Source organism: Olea europaea, chromosome 10 (assembly GCF_002742605.1).
Source record: "Olea europaea var. sylvestris chromosome 10, O_europaea_v1, whole genome shotgun sequence".
Taxonomy (NCBI): Eukaryota; Viridiplantae; Streptophyta; class Magnoliopsida; order Lamiales; family Oleaceae; genus Olea; species Olea europaea.
This window is the reverse complement of record NC_036246.1, coordinates 16,054,203-16,062,787: the sequence shown is the minus strand read 5'-3', so window position 1 is coordinate 16,062,787 and position 8,585 is coordinate 16,054,203.

Below are 8,585 nucleotides of genomic sequence, written 5' to 3'. Positions count from 1 at the left end.
CTGAGCTCGCCCACGAGCAACGAGTCGAGCCTGAGCTGAGCTCGTGGGTTAACGAGCCGAGCCGGCTCGGTTCGGCCCACTGCCATCCCTAAGTCTTCCCAAGCCATAAGGAAGACTAGTTGGTCAATTCCTAAGGGGTATTACATTGATCAGTATCAATGCGCCATCTCCATGGTCTCATCCTCTTCTTGTTTCTTCAATTAGTCCAATTGCAACATGTATCCTATACTAGTTGGCACGCAGGCCTAAATGAAATTGCATTCGCAGGCCCATAGCAATAATAATAATAACGGACTCGCAGGTCCAAAATGATAACAATAATAACGGGCTCGCAGGCCCAAAACAATTAAGAGCTCAGAGGCCCATAAAACGACAAGAATAAAAATTAACCATTCAACACATCCATATGGTCGAGTCCATAATCGTCTACTAATAATGCATTTATCACATAAATGTATTCTTATATAATATCTAATATTATATGCAAATTAATTTCAAGTTTCTAGCAATTAAGTCGTCTAAACTCTTTTAGACAAATGGATCGGAATAATTAAATAATTAATTAATCATATTAATCGATTATTTAATTAGCGAGAATATTTAATTAAAATCAAATTTTAATTAAATAATAAAATTAGAGTCTAGTTCTAATAATTAAGGACGAATTAATTTAATTAAAATCAAAATTTTAATTGAATGCCAAATTAGAGTCCAACTCTAATTCCAAGAAGAAATTTAGGGCGAGTTAATTTAATTAAAATCAAAATTTTAATTAAATACCAAATTAGAGTCCAACTCTAATACCAATAAGAAATTTAGGGCGAGACAATTTAATTAAAATCAAATTTTAATTAAATGTGAAATTAGAATCCAATTCTAATTACAAGAATATATTCAGGTGAATAATTAATTAAAATCAAATTTTAATTAAGTATTAAATTCGAGTCAAACTCTAATTTAAATTGAATTAATATTTTAATCTAGGATAACACTCCTAAATAAAATAAAAATTCAATCGGGTCAAAGTTTAATGGTTAAGTCAAAATCCAATTTTAACGAAAATATAAAATGTCGTCAATTTTAAATAAAATTTTAATTTGGGTCAAAATCAAAATTATGGGTCGAACCAAATTAAAACTAATTTTAAAAAATTTCAAAATTCAAATTAAAAAACTATTTTGAAAACTTGCAAATTGACCCAAGTTTGAAATTAACAAGTGGTCCTTCAATTAGCTTAATAGCAAGACACGTAGCCCCTTTACATTTCATAAATTGTAGAGAGGTCCCCTTTTTAAAAGTTGCAAACTGACCCCTTGGAAAATAATTGCAGATAGGAGCCCACAATTACTTTAATTGCAGAGAGACCCCCGCTTCCAAACACTACAACCCGAACGTTTAACCCTAGAAAATTAAACCAATTTTTTTTTAATTACTCTTCGTTGGCGGCGCCATTACCGGCGCCACCCTAATAACCCGGTAAGGCGGCGGGCCGTTCAGCAGCGGTAGATGCCGCTCTACTCTTAGCAGCAGGATCTATCGTCGACAGCTACGCCAACGCCGACAGCAACTGTTGCTGCTGGCATCCCACCCCTCATCATTTTTTTTGTTATACCTTATTAATTCTCCAATCCAAAAATAATTTCTATTCAAAATCTAATTCTGAATACGAAAAATTATTTATTTCGATAATCGCTAAAACAAGAAAAACAATTAACATTTAATTGTTCCAACATGCAAAACAATTTATAACAAACACAAAGTAGGCTCTGATACCACTGTTGGGAATCTACTTATATATGCACAGCGGAAAATTAAAATTATTTCGATTCCACCGAGGATCCCTTTGTGTTTAGATAGAAATCGTGATAAAGATTGTACCTTTGACGAATTCCGCAAACCTTTTGCTTTTCTTTTCGTTCCAGCAATCTTGATTCGCCACCCACAGCTGTCCAATTGTCCAGCCTCCAACGGTGATCCACACAGAGAATAAGATTGCAACTACTAGCGTTTTCTCTCTTGTGCCAGCAAGAATAATGAAGACCATATGGACCTCAAACCCTAGCCATGTATTTATATAAACTCAAACGGGCTCGACCCGGTCCGATCCAATATTTAATTAATCCATTTAATTAAACCCAGTCTGTGAATTAATTAATCCAATTAATTAATTTATCCAATGATTGTTAAATTAACCAATTGACAATTTGCAATCTTCCAATTCTTTTTTGTGTGCGACCCATTAGGTTCTCGACCACAATGCCTAACGATGTGAAATATTATTTTGATCTAATCAAAATTGATAAATTCAAACATCCTTTTAATTTATCGTTAATTCACACTCGTCGTCCCTGATTGACATCTAGCAATGTGTCAGGGCAATACATATGACAGGAAATGTCACGTGGTATGACAAAACCAAACTCGTTCGTTTAGCGTGAAACTATAATCCCTTCGTCAATATGATCCGATCAATTACGAGATATGGAAGTGTGTCAATCTCGATTAACGATCATATCGATTAACGATCATATCTTTCACTCCACTATTAAGTCAATATAAGTCGAAAACTCTTTTTCGACTTATGAGTACACCTTGGCCAAGGATTTCATCATTGACTTAATTGAATAAAACGCAGATCATAATCTCCTACTACCTAAGAGTGACGAATCCTTTATTGATCAATCACAATTTTCATAGGATTCTTGACGTATCCGAACGATGTCGTATTAGCGGCCCTTTGAAGAGCAACATCCAATACCACCAAAGTATGACTGTCCTCATATAAGGTACCATGACGACCTCAAGTCAAATGACCAATTCCACTACCGAACGTTTAGAGATTAACCACTAACACTCAGATAGTTATCCATGTGGAATTTCTCTACGGGTCTCCAATGTTTTGTTCTATAACAAAACATCCACGTGTTTATTTAAGTGTCACCACACTTTAGCTTCTGAGATCAGTTACTTACTTCACAAGTAAGGAATACCATACGTGATGGTCTATTCGTAATAACAATATCCATATCTCGTTATTACTTACGACCACAGATGATTTAAAATTCAATCAGATGTAATTTATATCTCACAACCACAACTCCTTGTGATTAACAAATTACGAAGATTTGAATCTACGGACTCTATTATTTATCTATTATTTATTTAACTGTCTATTAATTAAATAATAGATCTGCCATTAAATTGCATTAATTAAAGTATTTATGTCCAAAGTTGATTGGACTTAGGGCATAATACTTAAAATGTGTACTTGCATGTATCTTCTACTATTTCAGTGGATTCATTTGTGTATTTTTATAAAATCTTTGATAAGTATCCTATGATGTTATATATCTGTGTATAGATTTTTGCATTTATAACGATTTGGTTTTTCGTTGACAACCCTGATCAGCATGTACATATGGTGTCCATGCTCATATCAAAACCTGATGCGTCGAAATCTTGCTGTGTGGTTGCAGGTATGGACTCAATAAATGTGAATCTTAACTTGTGACCTGAGAACACTTGGACTTCTTGTGTCTAGTGATTGCAAGTATATAGAACTTGTTAAGTTGATATCAACGAAGTTGAAGGTTAATACCAGTAATCTTATCTTCAAGATAGAGTACAATGTTGGTGGACATATGGCTCCAATTAGAATTACAAACTATAACTCACTTCTTTTCAAATTGGAGCTAAAAATGAAGGATACTCGATTAACAGAATATGCACTTACTATCAATGTGGAGCATGTCTTTGACATGTATGGTGATGAAACTATAGATGAAATCAGCATAATAGAATCATCCATTACAACTGTAATGAAATGTCTTGCTACCCGACATCTTCTACACGCTCTAGAACCAGCATTTGAAGAAAAAGAGAACGATGATAGCTATATTTTGGTTTCGAAAACTGGTGAAGAGTTTGTTACAGAAAATCAGATTTTCAGGTATTTGAATGTAGTTTAGAATAGTTCCTTCCCCCAAGGAAATGTGTCTATGTGTGGAGAGTCGACAAGGAGAAAATATTCATCTATCACTGATAAGTGTATTTTATATACTTATTCGGGACTCTAAAATAGCGATATTTGATAGTCTTTTGACAAAATACATTCTAAATTGTTATGTTTTACGTTTAATAGGTGAAACTCTACGAATAAAAAGGAATGGAAGGAAAGAAGCAAAAAGGGCGGAAATAGCAAAATCCAAAGTATGTGGATTAAATTGGCTATTGGATGCAATTTTTGGGAATCAAAGTAGCTATAAAAATGGAAGGACTGATTTGCTTCGCTTTGAAGATTGAGTACTTGGGGGAAAAGAATTCACTTCCAGTAATCATCTCAAACAATCTTACAGACGTGGAGGAGGATCAATTACTGAGGGTGCTTCGAGAGCATAAGACAACAATAGGATGGACGATATCGGATATAAAAGGGATCAGCCCTTTGCTTTGCATGCATAAAATACTGATGGAAGATGATTACAAAGCTTCAATTGAGCATCAACGCAGATTAAATCCGACTATGTAGGAAGTGGTAAGGAAAGAGATATTAAAGCTTCTGGATGCAGGGATCATCTATCCCATATCAGATAGTCATTGGGTGAGTCCAGTACAGGTCGTACCGAAAAAGGGAGGGATCACAGTGGTTCCAAATGAAAACAATGAGCTCATCCCGACAAGCACAGTCACGGGTTGGAGAGTTTGCATTGATTATCGCAAATTCAACAACGCCACAAGGAAGGATCACTTTTCCCTTCCTTTCATTGATCAGATACTGGAAAGACTTGCTGGACATGCGTACTATTGCTTCCTGGATGGTTATTCGGGGTACAACCAAATTCTTATAGCACCAGATGACCAAGAGAAGACGACCTTTACATGCCCTTATGTCACTTTTGCTTATAGGAGAATGCCCTTCGGTCTCTGTAATGCTCCTGCCACCTTTCAACGTTGTATGATGTCTATTTTCTCGGATATGGTGGGAAATATCATTGAGGTGTTTATAGATGATTTCTCAGTGTTTGGAAAATCATTCAAGGAATGCCTTGAACATTTGGAAAAAGTGTTACAGCGGTGTGAAGACACAAACCTTGTATTAAATTGGGAAAAGTGTCATTTCATGGTTCAGGAAGGGATAGTGTTAGGACATTTAATTTCAGCACGAGGTATTGAGGTTGATAGAGCTAAGATACAAGTCATCGAAAAACTACCACCGTCAGTAACAGTAAAAGGAGTTAGAAGTTTCCTGGGTCAAGCTGGGTTCTACCGTCGCTTCATCAAAGACTTTTCCAAAATCTCGAAGCCATTGTGCAATTTACTGGAAAAAGCAGCCCCATTTCACTTTTCTAAGGATTGCTTGACAGCTTTCAATGCCTTAAAAGAAAAATTGGTTTCTGCTCTAGTATTAGCTTCTCCAGATTGGAATTATCCGTTCGAGCTTATGTGTGATGCCAGTGATCATGCAGTGGGTGCAGTGTTGGGTCAACGAAAGGAGAAAAGTTCTCATGTGATTCACTATGCTAGTAAGACTTTGGATGAGGCTCAAATGAATTATACGACTACAGAGAAAGAACTGTTAGTAGTAGTGTTCGCCGTTGACAAATTCAGATCATACTTGATTGGGTCAAAAGTGATTGTCTATACAGATCATTCAGCATTAAAATATCTAATGAGCAAGAAGGATGCAAAGCCGAGACTTATTCGTTGGATACTCCTATTGCAAGAGTTTGATCTGGAAATTAGAGATAAAAAGGGGAGTGAGAATGTTGTGCCAGATCACCTCTCACGCCTTGAATCACATGAGTCAAATCCTACATTGGAGATCAATGAAGTCTTTCCTGATGAAATGCTCTTTCAAATTATCACTACACCATGGTACGCTGATTATGTCAATTATTTGGCCCGCTCCATCATCCCACCAGACTACTCGAGTCACCAAAAGAAGAAATTCTTTAGTGACCTAAAACACTACTTTTGGGATGATCCAATTCTTTACAGAAAGGGTTCAGATCAGATCATACGCCGTTGTGTGCCAGAGGTGGAGCAGCATTAAGTATTAGAGTCATGTCACTCTGCACCGTATGGGGGCCACTTCGCCGCAACCAAGACAGCAGCAAAGGTACTACAATCGGGTTTTTGCAACCGCTTATTTGCTTCGTTGTTGGCCAAATATGGAGTGAAACATCATGTCTCGACTCCATACCACCCTCAGACTAGCGGGCAGGTGGAAATCTCTAATAGGGAGTTAAAGAAGATTCTCGAGGCTACTGTCAATGCATCACGTAAAGATTGGGCTAAGAAACTAGACGATGCACTTTGGGCGTATAGAACAGCATTTAAGACTCCAATTGGCATGTCTCCATATCGACTGGTATTCGGAAAAGCTTGTCATCTACCGGTTGAGTTAGAGCATAAAGCATATTGGGCGACACACTTGCTCAATTTCAATATGAGAGCAGCAGGAGAAAAGAGGGTTCTACAACTTCATGAGCTAGATGAGTTTCTTTTGGATTCGTATGAGAATGCAAAAAATTATAAGGAAAAGACCAAGAAATGGCACGACAGGCACATAAGGGAGAAGGAGTTTAAGGTTGGTCAACAAGTATTGATGTTCAATTCACGTCTCAAACTTTTTCCGGGAAAGCTAAAGTCTAGGTGGTCGGGTCCATTCACAGTAATAGATGTATTTCCATATGGTGCTGTGGAAGTGGTGTCTCAAGATCAACAAAGGAGGTTCAAAGTAAATGGACAACCGTTGAAAGCTTATTGGGGAGGTGACTACTCCACTGAAAAAACAACCGTACCACCTGATAATGTAGAGTAGCCAGGACAACAAAGTCTAGCTAAAGACTATAAATTAAGTGCTTATTGGGAGGCAACCCAAATTTTAAACCTTTTATTTTATTTTGTTTTTCGCATCGCATTGCATATAGATTTCTTTTAATTATTAGTTGCATTAGATTTAGGCACGTTTAATTTATGTGGTGTCATCATCCAATCATGCTTTCACCGAGGCCCTTAAATATAATGTTGGTTATTTCGAGTGTTTGGGTTGAGTAACACACGTTTTGGATTATTTGATCCCTGTTGTTTGATTTGATTGCCATATGAAGAAACATGACGTCATGGAATACTCAAACCAATATCGACCAAGGGGAAAGCATGATAAGAAAGTTTATCTGGCCGTCACCTACAGTATCTTCCACGTTCAATAGAAAAATTCAGGGAGTACCTTCGTCCTTTTCTTCCCCGTCCCCTTATATTCTTAATCATGTTTTAAGACATTGAGGACAATGTCGAACTTAAGTTTGGGGGTGGGAAACACTTTGTGTTTTTGGTTTTCGTATGTTCTCATGCGTTGTTTACATATGTTACAAAAAAAAAAAAAAACGTGCCTATAAAAAAAAATCGTTAAATTTTCATTTATTTTTACTTATTTTTGATTGTGTGCTTGTGTGGGTTAGACAGTTTGGCTGAAAATGATGATTAAATTTGAGATTTGGTGTTGATTTATAAACTGTGGATAGGAAGCATGCTAGATTGATTGAAACTTGAACTTGCAAAACTTGATATTATACATGCACTAGAACTGAGTTTGGCATTATGATGAAGTAAGTTGATTCATTCACTTGATAGATTGAATAAGTTGGACATAGATGCTTTACCAAAACCATACTAACCAATTATCCTTAGACCAACTTTAGTACAATTTGGAAAGATCTTACTGTTGTAGGAAAATGCGGATATGAATGTGGATTCCTTGTGTGAAAATTTTGTGTGGATTGTCTGAGATTAATAGGATAAAATTGGGTGAAAGTCTTAAATATGAGGTCGATTTGCTTGAATAGGTGTGTGATAAGGGACATTGCACTAATCAAGGCATATATTTTAAAATTTAATTTGCACTTTTATGACTCGAGCAATTAAGCCTGCAAGGGTATTTTAAAACTTGGTGCCCTAAAGTCATCTGACTTGGGAGTCATCGGCCTAAAGCTCGTTACAGGGGTCATTTAAAAGGCAATCAGAGATAAAATTGCTAAAAAAAAAAAAGCTCTCTTCGAAGCCTTTTTGACTCAGGTAATTAAGCCTGTAAGGGTATTTGAAAACTTGGTGCCCTAAAGTCATCTGATTTGGGAGTCATCAGCCTAAAGCCTGCTACATGAGTCATCTAGAAAACTTAAGAAGAGTGCCAAAAAAAAAGCACTAAATGCCTTGTAAGTCCCAACACTTGTTTGAGAGAACTTGACTTTCAATAAAGGATAATTAACCTAATTGAATCTTGGCAGTCGAAGCAATCAAATAATTTGAGAATCCTTATTCATTGATGTGTTAACTTACAACTAGTGACATCCACCTGAATTGGAGAGGTGAGGATAGTGATTAAAATTCAATCTTAGATCACACACTGGGAAAAGAGTGTAAAAAGAGTAAGTTTTGGGGTGTGTGAATCTTATGAAAGATGAAAAGATATATTTGACCATGGAGGGTCGGGAATGGGAACAACTTGAAAATTCATTAATGTCTACTTAGTTCTTCACATACACACGTCGGTTTTGCATTGAAAAAGTGGATATTAGTATGGTATT